This window comes from Rana temporaria, chromosome 4 (assembly GCF_905171775.1).
Source record: "Rana temporaria chromosome 4, aRanTem1.1, whole genome shotgun sequence".
NCBI classification, from domain to species: domain Eukaryota; kingdom Metazoa; phylum Chordata; class Amphibia; order Anura; family Ranidae; genus Rana; species Rana temporaria.
The window spans coordinates 51,577,939-51,598,053 of NC_053492.1; positions in this window are offsets into that span (position 1 = coordinate 51,577,939).

Genomic DNA, 20,115 nt, shown 5'->3' on the forward strand with positions numbered 1-20,115 from the left:
TGGCCAGTTGAAGTTGTGGTCTTTAGACCACCAGATGGTTTAAAAGTTGTGAAATACGTTGTTTATAGAAAATGGTTATTTATGTTAATATTAGTTTTGTTAAATAAAATCGGCCGTAAGGCCAACTTTACTCCACACCGGTGTCAGTCGTTAATTTTGGTAAAGGGGGTAAAGTGGGTAGCAGGTAAAAGGTGGGTGGTCAGAATCCTAAGTCGGCCCTTAACATGTCAAGATTGAGCCTAAAACTTGAAGCAAGCTTTGTGACGAGAAAAATCATTATTTTATAGTTTACTTAAGTGCTTACATTCTAATGTTAGGTTCTTTATATAATAACAGCCTTTTACTAGAATTTCTTTGCAGAGAAGTATCATTGGAACAAATTGTTTCTCCCCATCTCTTTGGAATGTCCTTTTGTGCAGTTTGGGCCAGATCCACAAAGAGCCGCCGTAACTTAAATATTCTGATTTAAGTTACACTGCCGCAAAATTTCTACCTAAGTGCCCGATCCACAAAGCACTTACCTAGAAATTTTCGGGTGTGTAACTTAAATTCCGCCGGCGCAAGGCGTTCCTATTCAAATGGGGGCGAGTCCCATTTAAATTAGGTGCGCTCCCGCGCCGGACGTACTGCACATGCTCGTGACGTCATTTTCCCGACGTGCATAGCGCAAAATTACGTTACGCCGAGCTTCGTGAATCGCGCCGGGTCAAAAAAATTGCGTCGGGAAAAAAAAAAGATACGGCGGGAAAAAAAATTAAAAAACAACAGCGTCGCAGGTAAGAAGGGTCTACTTTTACAAGGTGTAAAGAGTTTACACTTTGTAAAAGCAGCCCTAATTTTACACATGCAACTTAATACTTACGGAGAAAAAACGAAGCGTAAAAGCTTTGTGGATCTCCGTAAGGGCTAATTTGCATACCCGAGGCGGCATTTCGACACGAAATGCCCCCAGCGGCGGATGCGGTACTGCATCCTAAGATCCGGCAGTGTAAGTCCCTTACACATGTCGGATCTTCTGCCTATCTTTTGGAAACTGATTCTGTGGATCAGTTCCATAGATAGAAACAGGGATACAACGGCGTATCCCTTTTGAGGATCTGGCCCTTTGTTTCCAAGTTCTACAAGGTGTTTAAGAGTTTGTATCACAGTGAAACTAATAAGGTGTTCCAAAATAACAGAAATTAAGCTTTCTTGTAATTAATGTGCTGCTTGTGCAAAGTCTTATGCCGCGTAAACACACGACCGTTTTTCGGGTTGTAAAAAATGATGTTTTTTTTAATGTCATTAAAAACGATCGTGTGTGGGCTCTAGAGCATTTTTCACGATGTAAAAAATGGGCATAAAAAATTTAGAACATGCTCTAATTTTTCACGTCGTTTTTAACGTGTGTGGGCTTTAACGGCGTGAAAAGATTGCGCATGCTCAAAAGCAAGTTATGAGACGGGAGCGCTCGTTCTGGTAATACTAGCGTTCGTAATGGAGTAAGAACATTCATCACGCTGTAACAGACTGAAAAGCGTGAATCGTCTTTTACTAACACGAAATCAGCAAAAGCCGCCCAAAGGGTGGCGCCATCCGAATGGAACTTCCCCTTTATAGTGCCGTCGTACCACGCTTTGCTAGAGCATTTTTTTTTTCACGATCGTGTGTAGGCAAGGCCGGTTTAACGATCGGGTTGAAAAAAACGTTGTTTTTTCTAGACCATTAAAAACATTTTTTTTTACAACCCGAAAAACAGTCGTGTGTATGCGGCATTAGGCCTCATTCACACAAGGTGGATCCATCAGCGGCGTCCGCCAGCTCAGCGGGATATTTCTCCGTTGATCTCTGCTGAGCCGGCGGATGACAGGTCCCTCTCTGCTCATTGAGCCAGGAGGAGCTTGTCAAGCGCCGCTGCTCATCTATGGAGAGATCAGACGAAAACGGACAGCATCTCAGATCTCACTCGATCCGATCCGCCAGGACGGATGGTGACGTATCGCCATACATCTGATTTTAGCGGATCAGATCGAATCGGATGTTAGCCGACATTGTCACCGCTTGTATGGAGCGCCCTATCAGGCCCGCTGAAAAACCTGAACGGTCCGTCTGTGTGAAAGGGGCCTTGAAGCGATTGTAAAGTCTTGTTTAAAAAAGTTAAAAAAATAACAAACATGTTATACTTACCCCCTATGTGCAATGGTTTTGCACAGAGCAGCCTGGATCCGCCTCTTCTCTGGTCCCTCTTCACCCCTCCCTCCTATTGAGTGCCCCCACAGCAAGCATCTTGCTATGGGGGCACTTGAGCCGAGCTGCAGCTTAATGTGTCCATTCAGACAGGTAGCAGCTGTTCAGCCCTGCCCCCTCTCTCCCCTGATTGGCTAACTGACTTTGATTGACAGCCGCTGCTGTGTCTTAGCCAATCAGGAGGAGAGTCCTCCTGATTGGCTATGCATGAATCTATCCATGGTGATAGACAGGTGGTGACCTTTATGGACGCACCGCCACTGCCTGTGGATGTAGGGCTAGATCCACAAAGAAGTTACGTCGGCGTATCTATTGATACGCCGCGTAACTTCTAGGATGCCCCGTCGTATCTTTGTTTTGTATCCACAAAACAAGATACGACTGAATGGGGGCTAGATCCGACTGACGTACGTCTTAGTACGCCGTCGGATCTTAGGTGCATATTTACGCTGGCCGCTAGGTGGCGCTTCCGTTGATTTCCGTTTAGAGCATGCAAATTAGCAAGATACGCCGATTCTCAGAACGTATGTCCGGCCGGCGCATTTTTTTACGTTGTTTACGTAAGGCTTTTTTCGGCGTAGCGTTACCCCTGGGTCTATGAGGCGTACGCAATGTTAAGTATGGACATCGGGTCAGCGTCGAATTTTCCGTTGTGTACGTCGTTTGCGTAAAACGTTGGCGAATAGGGCTTTGCGTAAATTACGTTCACGTCGAAAGCATTGAGTATTTGCGACGTGATTTCGAAGCATTCGCACTGGGATACCCCCACTGACGGCGCATGCGCCGTTAAAAAAACGTCATTTACGTGGGGTCAAGTTGAATTAACATAAGACACGCCCACATCTTTGTCATTTAAATTCCGCGCCCTTACGTCGACACATTTACGCTACGCCGCTGTAACTTTAGACGCAAGTGCTTTGTGAATACAGCACTTGCCTCTCAAAGTAGCAGCGGCGTAGCGTAACTACGATACGCCTGCTTAAAATTACGCCGATCTACGTGGATCTGGCCCGTAATATTTATTTTTAGCTCCACTATAAATATGTAAGCTTGACTTATCTGCGCAGGATGGACTTGGTGCTGGCTGAGCTGCACCTTCTCCCCCTAATTCTGTGCATTTTAGATTGAAATTGAATGAAAATGGGTCAGCGTAGTTGGATGCAGCAAGTTTTTCTGATGGTTTATGGCTAGATATTACAAGCCAGAGAGTTATTATAGAACACGTGAATGTATCCGAGTCATGGGGACAAGCGGACAGATGTTTGATGCTGAACGCCTGCCAACAATAAGATCCCGGGTGTAAACAATTGCAGAGCGAGACATCCACTGTCCCAGTTCCTACATTTTAAGCCTGAATAGATATACGATGATGAATGAAGCTGGAATTCCCTCACCTGGGTTGAAATCTAGAACAAATGTAGAAAACACAACTTAACCCTTTCAAGCCAAGATGTCCAAGCCAAATTCAGCAGCCTTAGTATGCTTGGAATCACTGAATTATAGAGCAATAACTAATTACATACCTTTTTTTTATAGGCAAGAACAATGATAACTGGGCCAGATTCAGTAAGCAATTGCGCATGCGTAACCATAGGTTACACAGCGCAATTGCTTACTTGCTCCGGCGTTACGAATGCTCCTGATTCAGGAACATCGTAACGCCGACTGCAGCCTAAAATCTGCGTGGCATAAGGCTCTTATGCCACGCTGATTTTAGGCTGCATTCTTGCGTTGACCGCTAGGGGGCGCTCCCATTGTGATCAACGTATAGTATGCAAATTGCATACTAACACCGATTCACAAAGTTGCGCGGGGCCCTGCGTACGCAAGGTACGGAGTTTCTGTACGGCGTCTTTAGCGTAAGGCTGCCCCTTCTAATAGTAGGGGCAGCCAATGCTAAAGTATACCCGCCCTTCCCGCGTCGCGACGTTCAAATTTTACGTAGTTTGCGTAAGTGATTCGTGAATGGCGCTGGACGCCATTCACGTTCACTTTGAAGCAAATGACGTCCTTGCGACGTCATTTGCCGCAATGCAAGTCGGGAAAGTTTCCCGATGGAGCATGCGCTCTACGCTCGGCGCGGGAGCGCGCCTAATTTAAATGATTCCCGCCCCTGGCGGGATCATTTACATTGCGCGCGCTTACGCCGGGCAATTTTCCCGGCGCGCCCTCGCAATTTACGGAGCTACTGCTCCGTGAATCGAGGGCAGCGGCGCAAATTTGCGGGGGCGCAGGGCAAAATCGTTGCCCTGTGCCTCCGCAAAAAAAGAGCAAATCTCTTTGAATCTGGGCCAATGTTATAGGAGCACCCCGTGGTTTTTCTCCTTTGGAAGCTAAGGCGGAACTTTACTCATAACAACTTTATAAAAAATAATTCTTTAACCACTTAACCCCCGGACCATATTGCTGGCCAAAGACCAGAGCACTTTTTGCGATTCGGCACTGCGTCGCTTTAACTGACAATTGCGTGGTCGTGCAACATGGCTCCAAAACAAAATTGGCGTCCTTTTTTTCCCACAAATAGAGCTTTCTTTTGGTGGTATTTGATCACCTCTGCGCTTTTTAGTTTTTGCACTATAAACAAAAATCGAGCGACAATTTTGAAAAAAAAAAATATTTTTTACTTTTTGCTAAAATAAATATCCCCCAAAAATATATAAAAAAACAGTTTTTTTCCTCAGTTTAGGCCGATATGCATTCTTCTACATATTTTTCGTAAAAAAAATACGCATTAAGCGCTTATTAATTGGTTTGCGCAAAAGTTATAGCGTTTACAAAATAGGGGGTATTTTTATGGCATTTTTATTAATATTTTTTTTTTTACTAGTAATGGCGGCGATCAGCGATTTTTTTTCGGTACTGCGACATTATAGCAGACACTTCGGACACTTGTGACACATTTTTGGGACCATTGGCATTTTTATAGCGATCAGTGCTATAAAAATGCATTGGATTACTATAAAAATGCCACTGGCAGTGAATGGGTTAACACTAGGGGGCGGGGAAGGGGTTAAGTATGTTCCCTGGGTGTGTTCTAACTGTAGGGGGGGTGGCCTCACTAGGGGAAATCACTGATCTTCTGTTCATACATTGTATGAACAGAGGATCAGCATTTCCCCCCCTGACAGGACCGGGAGCTGTGTGTGGCCTATATAATGTGCTCTCGCCCAGGGGAGCCGACTTGCCGCCGTAATATGACGGTGGGCGGTCGGCAAGCAGTTAAGGAACATACACTTACATTAATAATTATGCTATCAAAATGAATGTGCTGTACACTGTCTCCAGCATTGTTCCCGTTTCTTCTTGCTAGACTGGACGCTGCCATTTTGCTAAAACCCAGACCCCCCTGAGCAGTAGTAAATATTTAGGCTGTCAGCAGCTCGGCCTCTAGTGGCTCTTATTTTTAGCACAGTACCAAAAAATAGAGAACAGCTGAGCATGTGCAGAGCAAGGTGAAAAAGTGTATTACCGGGCATTTGAACAGTATGGGAACTTATTTTAATGTTTTACATACTGTACCCTGCTATACCTGCAAAAGGGACCGGCATGAAGTGATCTAGCAGGATTTAATTTTCTGACTAAATTATCACTTTAACCACTTAACCCCCGGACCATATTGCTGCCCAAAGACCAGAGTACTTTTTGCGATTCGGGACTGCGTCGCTTTAACAGACAATTGAGCGGTCGTGCGACGTGGCTCCCAAACAAAATTGGCGTCCTTTTTTTCCCACAAATAGAGCTTTCTTTTGGTGGTATTTGATCACCTCTGCGGTTTTTAGTTTTTGCGCTATAAACAAAAATAGAGCGACAATTTTGAAAAAAATTAATATTTTTTACATTTTGCTATAATAAATATCCCCCAAAAATATATAAAAAAACATTTTTTTTCCTCAGTTTAGGCCGATACGTTTTCTTCTACATATTTTTCGTAAAAAAAAATCGCAATAAGCGTTTATTGATTGGTTTGCGCAAAAGTTATAGCGTTTACAAAATAGGGGGTATTTTTATGTCATTTTTATTATATTTTTTTTACTAGTAATGGCGGCGATCAGCGATTTTTTTTTTCGGTACTGCGACATTATGGCGCACACTACGGACACTTTTGACATATTTTTGGGACCATTGGCATTTTTATAGCGATCAGTGCTATAAAAAAGCATTGGATTACTATAAAAATGCCACTGGCAGTGAAGGGGTTAACACTAGGGGGCGGGGAAGGGGTTAAGTATGCCTGGGTGTGTTCTTACTGTAGGGGGGGGTGGCCTCACTAGGGGAAACACTGATCCTCGGTTCATACATTGTATGAACCGAAGATCAGCATTTCCCCTGCTGACAGGACCGAGAGCTGTGTGTTTACACACACAGCTCCCGGTCCCCGCTCTGTACCGAGCGATCGCGTGTGCCCGGCGGCGATCGCGCCCGCCGGGCACACGCACGGGAGTCGGGGGCGAGCGGGGGGCGTGCGCGCGCCCCTAGTGGCGGCTGGGAGACAGGACGTCATACTACGTGCTCTCGCCCAGCTGAGCCAACTTGTCGACGTATAACGGCGGTGGCCGGTCGGCAAGTGGTTAAAAACAGATAAGAAAAACTATGCTATATTCGAACAGGAATGTGTGACCATTAAATGGGCCCAGTGGCGGCTGGTCCATAAGGGGCACAGGGGAGCCACCCCCCTAGTTTGCATAATCTAATCATAGAACTATTTATTTTTAAATAACTGATAATATGACTAACATGTTTTAAGATCTTAAAGTTAAATGTTAGTCATAATATCATTTATTTAAAAATCAATCGTTCTATGTGTGTTTGGCTGTGCAATGTGCGTGGTGTCAGACTAATAGGTTTCTATTAAGTCTGTCATTTTATTACAAGCATGTGATTAGAGACTGAGACTCTAATTGGTTTGTTTTAGGTTGTCCTCGGGGCGCAGAGCACCGTGCCCCGAACCCTCCCACATGTGATTTTAGCAAATCAATATTCGCCATTGCTTACCGGGTTCTTGTCCTGGCCAATCAGGACAGAGGCTGAAGAATTGAAACCCGAAAAGAAGACCAGGTAAACAAGGACTGGGTACCAGGGGAGCCGTGACCACTGAAGGGTTGCGTTTGTAGGGTGAGTGCAGACCTGGAATTTTTTTTTTTCCAGCAACAGCCTCCACTGAATGGGCCTTAGGCCTTGTACACACGGTCGTTCCAAACCGATGAGAATGGTCCGACGGGCCATTTCCATCGGTTCCCCGCTGAAGTGGCCTGACATGCGTACACAACATCAATTCAAATTCCGATCGGGTCAGAACGCGGTGACGTAAAACACACAACGTGCTGAAAAAAACGAAGTTCAATGCTTCCAAGCATGCGTCAACTTGATTCTGAGCAGGCGCGGGTTTTGAACCGATGCTTTTGTGTACTAACCATCGGTTTGGACCGATCGGGCAGTGGTCCATCGGTTTGATTTTAAAGCATGTTTTAAAATTTTGGACCGAAGGACAACAGACCGATGGGCCATACACACGGTCGGTTTGGACCAACGAAACTGAACTTCGTTCCATTCTCATCGGTTTGGAACAACCGTGTGTACGCGGCCTTAGAGTCATTCTGATATTAACCCTTAAGATGGCCACAGATAAATTGAATTTTGGCTGGTTCAGCAGGGACTGAATATTTATACCTATTCCCTTTTGACAGAAGTTGATCAAATGATTGACTTCTGTCGAATGGGACTGTCGAAAATCTTTCTCTATCATTGGCTGCAGCACTGATCAGTGTATTCTGAGAGCAAAGGAGTCCTGACTTGCTTGCGTGGATGGTGGGAATGTTTTAATTTTAAAGCCTGCTGTCTTTTGCCAATCTTAAGCAGGCCATAGATTCTACAATTTTCTTTCCTTCCACCATGGGTAGAATCCTCCCGCAGCCCTATTGTGGGGAGTCAAATGGTAGAACTTCCCGCTTCCTTGCTGACAGAACACAATGATTAGTGTTGCCAGGCTGCAGCCAGTGCCACTAATCGTTTGAGAAAAACCCAACAGGCTGGTTGTGGTCTGATCAACTTGTGTACAACCAGGGTTCCCATCCAAGTATGGTTGACTTCAGGAAGGAAGTTGACTCTGATCATGCTCCTCTGATGTACTTGCAATGAAATGAGGGGGCAAATGCATGGATAGCCTGGTGGTTCCTGGTGCTCCAAAAGTTCTGTTTTTTGGTGGAGCATACACCCGGGAAGCTTCATCAAAATGTGTATAATCTTTGCTGAGTCCATTGTTTGAGCTTGATTGACGTCTATACCTCCTCCAAGTTGAGGTTGATGGGGGGATATGTACTGCCACAAGGGACATCCTGGATGGCAGGTATGTATCCCCTCGGTGTGTCAGGTGGTGAACCCTCTAGGTGTTAATAAATGAAAGGGCTGATAAGTCCGAAGGAAGCATGAACAGGTAGTGAGATGTGTGCTGCACATTTGAACTGTAGAAACCAGCTAGGAAGCTCCATGGTTGGCTGGGCCTTGTAGTATCTCAGACATTTGGACTTTGTTACTTAGTTCTGTATTGTTATGGAGCTATGTTAAAATGGCATAGAGCATTTAAGGTGGTTTCAAGTTATATGGATTGGTATTTTGCTGCTGTGAACCTTTTTAGTTTAATAAAACCTGTTTTGTTTTAAGAAGTTTGTATCTAGTAATCCCGCTCACCCCTAAACTGTAATATATATATTTTTAATACTGTAATTGTATCTAACAACTGTCATGTGGTCATGAAGAAGACAGTTGCCCTGGATGGGAAGCAGTTAAAGCGGGGTTTCCGGGCATCATTTTTTTTGCAAGCTAAAATTAATCACATTAAATAGTCCCTAAAACATATTAACAGCTCCCCAATCGTCCCAGAAATCATTGCACACACTTGCCTTATATCCTCCAGCTCATGTTGTGGCTGTATCCATCATATGTGTGGGAAACACACCAAAAAGCCGCGCTCCGGGTACCACGATTCTCGCAGCCCTGGACTATCTTCTCCACACCCTACATATCAGTAATGACTTTTTATATCAGGAATTTTGCTATCCCTGTTTAGCGCCAGTGATTTTTTTGTGTGTTTATATGTGTGGGCATGTGGAGCCCAGTTCCTTTTTCTTCCTGGTTTTCAGGGAGAGGTGCATGCTGGGCGATTTTTAGGCACAGTAATGCCCAGAGACTCCTGAGAAATCAGTGTCATCTTTCCCAGGAGGCAATGGGGTCTTAGGACAGGAAGTTGAACCACCTAGAACCAGGAACTAGGCATATTTTGAATACTGCCTAGTAATAGCCAGATAGAAGTGAGTAAAAAAAAAAGAAGGCAAGCTGTTAATAGAAAGTTCATGTTTAGGGTGGAACTCTGCTTTATGTTCAGTTTATGGATTTCCGATGTTCTCTGCACACTGTCAGTGTGAATAAAGTGTGAGATGTCTGTGATGTGGGTGTGGTCAGTGGCGTACTAAGTGGGGAGCGGGGGGCAGGCCGCACCGGGGTGCCACACAATGGGGGGTGTCAGGCCGGCCCCCCCTCCGTGACTGAAGCGGTTACAGCACCAGCACCGCGGACTCAGAGTGACTTAGGCAGCGCCGTGATACAAGGGGAGGGGGGGTTGCGGGGTGACACCGCTGCACCATACATCCCCTCCTCTCACGGCCACGGGCTGTGAGCGGTCTGACGTTACACAGGCACAGCCGAGTGAAGCTGCCTCCCCCTCCTCTCTGTTTATGTGTACAGAGGGGGAGGGGACCTTCTGTCCAGGTGCCGTCGCTGCGCTGATCTGAGGAACTGAATGGGGGGGGGTGCACTAAGGGGGGGTTTGCACTGAGGGGGTGTTTTGAACTAAGGAGGGGTTTGCACTGGGGGGGGTGTTTTGAAATAAGGGGGGGTTTTCACTGGGGGGTTTGCACTGAGGGGGTTTGCACTGGGGGGGGTCTGCACTGAGGGGAGTTTGCACTAGGGGGGTTTGCATTGAGGGTGTCTGCACTGAAGGTGTCTGCACTGAAAGGGGGGTGTGAACTGAAGGGGGATCTGCACTGAAGGGGGTCTGTGTAACATGCAGGGGGTCCAGAGCTGTTGGGGCTGTTTAATGTAAAGGGGTCCAGAGGTGCAGGGGGCTGTGTAATGTAAAAGGGGTGCAGTGATGCAGGGTGCTGTGTAATGTAAAAGGGTCCAGAGGTGCATGGGGCTGTAAGATGTAAAGGGGTGCAGGGGGATGTGTAATGTAAAGGGGTGCAGAGATGCTGTGTAATGTAAAGGGGTGCAGGGGGCTGTGTAATGTAAAGGGGTGCAGAAGTGCTGGGGGCTATGTAATGTAAAAGGGTGTTGGGTGCTGTGTAATGTAAAGAGGTGCAGGGGGCTGTGTAATGTAAAGGGGTCCAGAGGACTGTGTGATGTAAATGGGTGCAGAGTTCTGGGTAATGTAAAGGGGTGCAGAGTTCTGTGTAATGTAAAGGTGTGCAGAGGTGCTGTGTAATGTAAAGGGGTGCAGAGGTGCTGTGTAATGTAAAAGGGTGCTGGGTGTTGTGTAATGTAAAGAGGTGCAGGGGGCTGTGTAATGTAAAGGGGTCCAGAGGGCTGTGTGATGTAAAGGGGTCCAGAGGGCTGTATGATGTAAAGGGGTCCAGAGGGCTGTGTGATGTAAAGGGGTCCAGAGGGCTGTGTGATGTAAAGGGGTCCAGAGGGCTGTATGATGTAAAGGGGTCCAGAGGGCTGTGTGATGTAAAGGGGTACAGAGGTGCTGTGTGATGTAAAGGGGTACAGAGGTGCAGGATGCTGTGTAATGTAAAGAGGTCCAAAGGTGCAAGGGGCTGTGTAATATAAAGGGGTCCAGAGGTGCAGTTGTGGAGAGGGGGTACACAGTAGTAACAAAGAGATATTGAAGGATGCAGAAGTATGCAGGGGGCACAGTGGGGTGTTTTTACATTTTAACGTGGGGGGGTGCCAGATATTGGATCCACCCCGGGTGCAAAATGCTCTAGGTACGACCCTGGGTGTGGTACAGACGGCACAGCTATATTCTCTGTATATACAGGCCGTGTGATAAAAGGATAATCTGCTGCTGAGATGAATGAGTCTGTCCGAGAACTCTTGAAACAATGACATTATTGAAGGTCACTCAATATACTATTCATCCGTGAAACCATGTGAATATTTCCTAGAAGAAATGCTACTTTATCAGGAACGAGGTCACATTAGCTGAGTAAGGATGAGAAACTGAGGGAGAAGAGAAATGTTGGAATATTAACCAGTATCAGTGTGCTAAGTTGTGTTTGCTTTGAAAGGGTAAATCACCACTAAGGCCTCATTCACACGAGGCGGACTCCGTTGCTACGGAGTCCGCCTGCTCCCGCCAGCTCAGCGGGAGATCAGTCCGCAGAACTCCGCTGAGCCGACGGATGACAAGCTCCTCTCTGCTCACTGAGCGGGGAGGGGCTTGTCGGGCACCGCTATCTCCTATGGAGCGATCTGATGAAAACGGACAGCATGTCCATTTTCATCAGATCTTACCCGATCCGCATGGACGGATGGGGACGTGCCCCCTATACGTCTGTTTTTAACGGATCGGATCGGATGTCAGTGGACATGTCTCCGCTGACATCCGACGCTCCATAGGGATGCATGGAGCGGCCGTTCAGGTCAGCCGTCAAAACTGACAGGCGGATCTGAACGATCCGTCCGTGTGAATGGGGCCTAAAGCCTCGTACACACAACCGGCAAAATCCATCAAGAAAAATGCTGGTAGAGCATTTTTGACGAGAAAAACGGTCATGTGTATGTTTTTCGTCGAGAAAACTGTTGTGGATCTCGACGAGAAAAAAAGAGAACATGTTCTCTTTTTTCTCGTCGGGAGTCTCAATTTTCTTGTCGTGTTTCTCGTCTGGCTGGTTTACGACACGTTCGTGTGTATGCTTAGAAACCCGCGCATGCTCAGAATAAAGTATGAGATGGGAGCGTGCGGTAAAAGTCGTTTTCGTAATGGAGATAGCACATTCGTCACGCTGTAACAGACTGAAAAGCGCAAATCGTCTCTCACCAAACATTTACTAACACGCAGTAACATGAGATTAGCAAGGGTGGCGCCAGTGGAAACAAACTTCCCCTTTATAGTACCATCGTACGTGTTGTACGTCACCGCGTTTGAGAGCGACGAGATTTTGTCTTGACAGTGTGTATGCAAGGAAAGCTTGACAAGAACCTCGTCGAGGTAAACGTCATTTCTTTTACGACGAGATTTGTTATAGAAATGTTGAATTTCATATTTGTACCAGGGGAACCATTGGGAAAAATATTAATGTATAAGACAGAGCCACTACTGTACATGCATTTGCTGTCTTGAGAACCAGTTACCGGTGTCAGGTTTTAATTCAATTAGTCACATTGTCCTATTGTTCTGAAGGGAGGCCAGAAACAGCAGGGGCCCTTAGCATACTGGTATGACTACTCTGTCCAAGAATAGCTGCATACCATTTTTATTTACAGCACAATATATTGTCTGATAAGAAGTATCTCCTCATTGAATTACAAGAATTTCCGGTCATCTCCTGTTTTAGGACCAAATTTAGGACTGTGTTAATCAGATAATAATACCAGGTGTGGGTGTGTATATTAAAAGAGATTCCTTTCACCCTTTGTCTAATTACAAGCCACAATATGACAGGACGGACAGGGCGATACTGGGTGGGTCGGGAGTCTTTAATTGCCATCTTGAAAAGGACACATATTCGACCAATCACAGCAGAGGGTTTTTTTTCTTAATTCTTAGAGGGTATAAAAAAACAGTGCTAGCTTGACTAAGAGACAGACTGGATCATGAGCTGATTGGGAACATTTGGTGAAGTACTCTGCAAATATATTTTCTCTTTTTCTCGCTCTCTCTCTCTCTCTCTCTCCCTCTCTCTCTCTCTCTCTCTCTCTCCCTCTCTCTTTCTCTCTCTCTATCTCTCTGTCTCTCTGTCTCTCTCTCTCTCTCTCTCTCTCTCTCTCTCTCTCTCTCTCTCTCTCTGTCTCTCTGTCTCTCTGTCTCTCTCTCCCTTAACTTATTCTCTGTAACTTTTCTTCTCCTATGAATTGTCTTGAGATACTGATCTAGCCATCTTATTGTTTGTATAATTGTGTGATGTTATAGTTGTAAATATTAGAGTAATACAAGTTTCTTCTATGTATCAATAAATGTAATACTTTTCCCTTTTCCGCAGCGATATTCTTTGCTTTAATTTTTATATAGACAAAAAGGTTTTCATAGTTTACTTTAATTAGTTACGTGCGATATTAATATTTTTATGAATCGCTGATTATTAATTATGTACGTGCGTTATTAATTTTTCTATGACAAGATGGTGCCCCGTGTAGTGAGGAGGGTTTAAAGTTTGGATAGATATGATTTATTGTATGGTAGACAGAACTGGTTTAGGTCTATTTTGTTTTAACCTGTCTGAATACCTAACAAACTTACTCTTCAGAACTTAACCTTTTCTTTTTGTCTATGCGAATGTGTTTATGAGACTGATTTTGAATAATGTAGATATATATATATAGAATGAAATTGTAGCAGGGATTTCTGTTTGGAATCTTGGAGACAGTGGCCCAGGTTCAGAAAGGACTTAAAACGGCGCAACGCCAGGTGCGCAGCCGTGGGTCCTAATCCGAGCCGTCGTATCTATACGCCTGATTCTTAGAATCGCTCACGCATAGATATCCATAAGATCCGACAGGCGCAGGTCTCTTACACCGTCGGATCGTAACTGCATATTATTATTTTTATTTTTTTTCCTGACCACTAGGTGGCGCTTCCGTCGAATTCCGCGTTGAGTATGCAAATTAGCTAGATACGCGAATTCCCGAAAGTACGCCCGGCCGACGCAGTAAAGTTACGTTAGGCTGTTCCCGGTGTATAGTTGCCCCTGGTATATGAAGCATAAGTATGGCTGTCGTTCCCGCGTCGAAATTTGAAAAAGTTACGTAGTTTGCGTAAGTCATCCGTGAATGGGGCTGGACGTCATCTACGTTCACGTCAAAATCAATGACGTCCTTGCAGCATACTTTGGAGCAATGTACACTGGGAAATTCCACGGACGGCGCATGCGCCGTTCGGCAAAAACGTCTATCACGTCGAGTCACAGTAGATTTAAAAAAAAACACGCCCCCTGATCCAAATTTGAATTAGGCGGGCTTGCGCCGGCTGATTTGCGCTACGCCGCCGCAACTTACAGAGCTAGTGCTTTGAGAATACAGCGCTTGCCCGTCTGGGTTGCAGAGGCGTAGCGTAGAGCGGATACGTTACACCCGCACAAATTTACCCCGCTGACTGTGAATCTGGGCCTGTGTGCGTCTATGCAGCTGACCCTTTGAATGAGATTAGGCCAATCTTTGTGAGTGAAACACACCTATGCTTTGGTAAATAAACAGTGGGGCGATGGCGCCGCTATAATGATTAATATTCAATAAGGTGTGGGTGTAGTGGTTATTAAACCTCTCTATTATGTACAGGGGCCTTGAATGTTGTTTTTTTTCTCAGAGGCTGGGGTTTATTTGTTTTGCACGGTGGACATCTCTGGCATCCGTGGAGTCCTTCAGATTCTGGACAGGTGTTCGCTTCCCTGGGGGGATCGAGTGCATTGTGGACGGGGTGTGTTAGTGGTGTTGGTGCTCTGCGGTGGGTGAGTCTGGGTCGTGATGGCAATACCGCTACTAAAGTTCTGTGCTCTCTGAAAATGGGCCAACACTTTTTGAAGATCTTTTCCAATTGTTGGTATTGGTTGCTGTATACTGTGATAAAGGCCAGATCCATAGTAGGTGCTTAATGAAGCTTTTTCTTGTTGAGCAAAGCTTCCCTATCCATCTCACAAATGTTAATTTTCAGTTGTTGTCAGCACCTATGCTTTTGGGCTGCGTTTCCACTGGTGCAACTCCAATGTGGCCTGATTCAAGGTGCGATTTGGAAATGCAGCTTTAGTGCGACTGTGATGTGGCTTTAAATGCGTTTTTTTTGATCCAGAAGTCGCATCAAAATGGTGCAGGTACCTTTATCGGTCGCTGCAGCCTTGAGCCACATAGAGTGGAATGGGTGCTATTGAAATCAATGGGCTGCGAGTTGTAATGCGACTTTGGGTCCAAAGTCGCATGGCAAATCACATCAGTGGAAACGGAGACTAAAATCACACTGAATTATCTGGATGTATGTGAATCTATTCCTCTGTTTAATCAAATAACTGGGGATGGTAAGCGGTGTAATAAGATCTGTAAACACTGACTATATTGTAACTGCTAAAAATCATTATTAGGTAAGCGTCAGTTAAATTAGTGCAATTAGGTGCCTCTTGCACTGCAAGCAATCATAACGATCTAATAAGTAAGCATTTCTTTTAGAATGTTGCAGAAAAGTTCACGGGAGGACAACTAATTTAGTTGGGAAAATCCCCGGGCTAATTTTTTGAAGGACTATAGTCAGTCATTGTTCTGACAAGTAGTGAAAAAAGATCAGCAGAGGGGCAGTACCGGTCCACTCAATCAGGGGTCAAAGCGTAGCTAACTTTGGGAAAAAGCGACCTTTAAGGGTTTGCGGGATCAGCTCAAGGTCCTTCGTCCGCAAAAAGGATGGGAAATCAAATCGCTTCAAAACGGATGTCGAACCGGGGGGAGCCTTACCACGTGACTCCGAAGGAAGAAATGATAGATGAATATGGACCTTGGGTTGTGAAATATATAAAAGATTGGGATCAGTGGACAGGAAAGCAATATTCGAAAAAGGGTACTTTCAAGCCAAGCGCTTGGGAAGCCCTGTGGTGCAGTCACCACGGGAAGATGATACGAACAAATGAAAAAAGATGCTTGGAGGGCAGGGATGGTAGGATATCAGAACTGATGAGGTGAGTATTTTTAATAGGGAATCCACATCCCCAGAGAAGTGATGATGAACAGAGTTTATGGGTAAGTAGGATATAGAACATGTAAGGTCTTGAGGTCATATTTGACCTAGATAAATGGAGTGTGAGAGTGTGTGACGTGTGTTCTCAGCTGCTGACTCAGCGCTGACAGCCCGAATGACCCCCCCTTCTATTTTGTGAGGGTGTGTGAAACAGCTGTATTGTCATGCAAATTGAGTGAGCCGAGTGAATGGTAAAGCGAAAGTAAGATGCCTTATGTGTATGTATATATATATATATATATATATATATATATATATATATATATATATGTGTGTGTATTTTTTTTTGTATTAACGGTAATCTTTGTTTCCATAGAAGTTTCTTTTTGAAGTTTTCCAATGTACTCAGAATAGGTAAGTAGGATTGTCTTGCAAGACAAAAGGGAAACTTATAAAAAATGTGTTTGTTTTAAAACTGCTCATTTTTAACCATGGTGAATACATTTTTAGGGGGGAATTATTGGTATACCATAGAACAAAAATCCATATGGCATTAATATGTATTATAGTAATACATATTAATGAAACGTTGAGCTCAACAATTTTTGGTATTTTAAAAGAAAGTGCACGGTTTATGTAATATAATGTAATGTATATTTGTGTTTTATATGATAATGTCTTGTTACAGATATATAACCATTGTTTTTTGTTTCCAGGTTAAGAAAAAATTGAATGTTTATTACTAAACTTTTATTTTGTGTTTTATCCCTCAGAATCGATAACTGTGTTTTTCAGGATTTCAGAATAAGAGGAAATCTTTAGGTTGGTTAGTCGGTCGGGTTTCACAAGGTTTAAGTTTTCATGACCATTATCTAGTTGGAACGTCTAGTGGTCAGTCCATTTGGCTATGTTTTTGGACCACCTAGTGGGGGTTACATGTGCTGATCCACTGAATAGCAGAACCAACTAACTGAGGTCCGTGTATTAGTTTTTTATGAAAAATTGAGTAAGACTGCAAGGGATAATTGGCACTCTAACACATATATTAGGCTAAGTAGCATTCAGGGGTACCACACTTAGTGTTACAAGGGTTTTGGGGTATTCTCCAGCGGTTGAAATGGATCGGCCATAGATCCGTGGCATATGGTTTTCTTATTTACCCAAGATCAGCCATGCTGACACGTGTAGTTCCATAGATCCAATAGGTAAAATCCTGATGTTACTTTGGCCAGACTTGTGTTTTTAGGACTTCTTAAACTCCCCCCCCCCCCGCTGTTAAGCCTGGCTGTACAAGGTTGCATTGCCTCAGTGCTACAAGGGAATTTTCTTAGTCTATTGGTCAGCACCCGTTGCCTTGAGCTGGATACACATTATGCAATTCTTGTTTTCCAATTTCTTTTAGAGTTACCGGCAGACATGTAGTACGAGGGCCTGCCTGGTGGCATACGAGTTGAAAGTGCATAGGTATGGCCTCGTATTGTATAGTTTTTGGGTTGAGTCTGGAGAAAAGGTGTGCAAGAAGATTGTATGAGGTGATATCAGCTCTTGGCTGTTCCAGAGGCCCTCACTTCCGATATATATGTGGGCATGCAGTATTCTCCTCAGTTAATATCCATAGGTGTCCTTCCTGTCCTAGATTACTTGGGTACCTTAACTGGTGGTCTGTGACTTGCATGCCAAGAATATCAGTGCCCCAGGGTGGCACTAGACTCCTGTCTTTCATGGGAGTCCTATCTGAATGGTGAAGGCAGTTTGTTTTGTAGGGGTGAAGGATAACATAGTCTAATTACTGAATTGATAGAGGAGGGAGAAGGTGTGCAGCCTCTATGAGGGATCGGGTGTACCTGGTGGCAGGTGGTTTTCAATCCGGGTATCCAGACTATTTCCCATACTTAAAAGAGGCTCAATGGCGCCTGTCTTTGGAGCGGGAGGTGGGTAATTGGATACCGTAATCACTATAGAGCTGGAGATAATCAAGAACACATTGAGAGGCCCTGGGCTACATATCAGGGAAGGGTTAGAAAAATCTAACTCATTCTATTCTCATCCCTAAGGGCAGGGAAGGAACTTTGGGCATGGACGGAACTTTGTGCATATATCACGGTCAATTTGGGTACTATCCTATCTGACTCTACTGGGTTATACCCTGGAGTCCATTCCTGTTCTGAGGGTCGTGAGTCTAGACAGGAATTGAAAGAAATATTGGAATGGGTGACTAGTATGACATAAATGTATGTGGTGCAGGTACCCAGGAGACTGGCATCTATGCCTAATAGGGTGTCTGTTGGCCAAACTAGAGGGTGCCAGGTGATACATCAATGGGGTGAAAACTTCCTCGTAGAGGCGGTGTCTCATGCTTATCAGTCCTATAAAGAAGCTTTCAGTTACTGGACATGGGAGAGGTACACCTAGTTAAGGTCTCACCTGAGAGGTTGAATCCCTGCACAAGTAATGCCAGTAACTACATACAGGAACATGCCCTGTCAAATAAAGGGAATACACGCGGGCTAACAGGGTACAGAGTGGTTGATAAGACTATTACCCTGTATGTGCTGAGTATACGCTGAATCAAGTGATTGTTAAGTGACCAGTGGCTTTCTCCCAGAGATGTGCAGACACAGCATAAGGTTCACGCAGGACGCTTCTTTCTGGGGAGTAACCCAACAGAGGAGGAGGGTATTCAGCACTATAGAGGGGGAATAGGAGCTGGGATGGGTGTTAGTAATAGAGTGGACAGCGGTCTCCTGAGGAACAGACCCGCAGCCATGGCTTCAGACAATAAGCACGGCTTTGTTGCTCAGAGAGATTGGTGACAATTGTGACAACATGCAACAAAGTTACATGAAAACCCAGTTCAATATGGCTCACGATTTTATCGACCATGTTAAGAGGTTGGAAGAGAGTATGAAAGGGTATAGAACAAAAATATGTCATTGACTCTGGCGTACATGCAGGGGCAGGCGGAGTTATTGACCAGGATCATGCTGAGTGTCCAAATCTCTGTATGATGGGCGGTAGCCTGAGGAGTTAGCATCACCATTCAGTAAGACTTTGACAAAACTCGTCGCGTACACTAATCCAAAATGGTAGTCAAATGCCGGGATGGGCTGTACTGGTTTGGATTGTGAGAAATGAGGTGCTGTATGATCCCATATACGGAAGTGCAGACTCGGTCTGTAGATAGGTTGGCATCAATGAGCTTACTGACTGGGGATTCTATCTTGGTGCATTTGGGGCTAAGTGACCCACATGTGATCAGAGGGCACGGAAGCTGAGAGCAGGTTGATATTTCCCCCTGTCAGAAGTGTGACCACAATGTCTTTTGCATTCCAGGTCAATACCCGGTAGTGAAGGAGGAATGTTGGGAAGGTATTTCACTGTGGGTTCTGGATGGGAAGATCATTACGGGGGAGGAAACACCTAGGTATAATTTAGGACATAGGCGGGTTTTGTTTCTTTGTCCTAGAGGATACCGATGGGGTGTTAGTCATGGAACTAGGGTGTTCCTTGGACCTACCTGGTGGTAGTGGGGCATGGTCACTGAAATCAAGTCACAGGGATGGAGTTTTTGTGGGTTTTGTCATTGTTTCAATGGTATATGTGCTGTGGGACTCAATACCGAATGATGGTATCACATGTCTAATGATGCACGGTTATCAGCACTAGGTTGAACTGTACCAAGCTGGGCACGCTACCTCGGGGAGTCTATTGTACCTATTCTCTTGTCCTTGGGATGGATATAGACGGAACCCCGGGTTACACCCCGAGTTGCCCTGAAGAAAGGTTTTATAGCAAACCTGACATCCCCTTTACACTTATTGAAACTTCCGTTGGGATTCGGGGAGGAATTAAAAGTTAGGTAGTTAAACTTCGGGCAACAGGATTTAAATGGTGCCAACAGTTTGTGCAAGGTGTGAATAAAAAGGCCCGTCTCAAGGGATTTAGAGGTACTCATAAACAAGCTAGGTAGGTTGGCACAGCAGGTTGGGGAAGGGGTTGAGGGGCAGCTAGATGTGAATCAT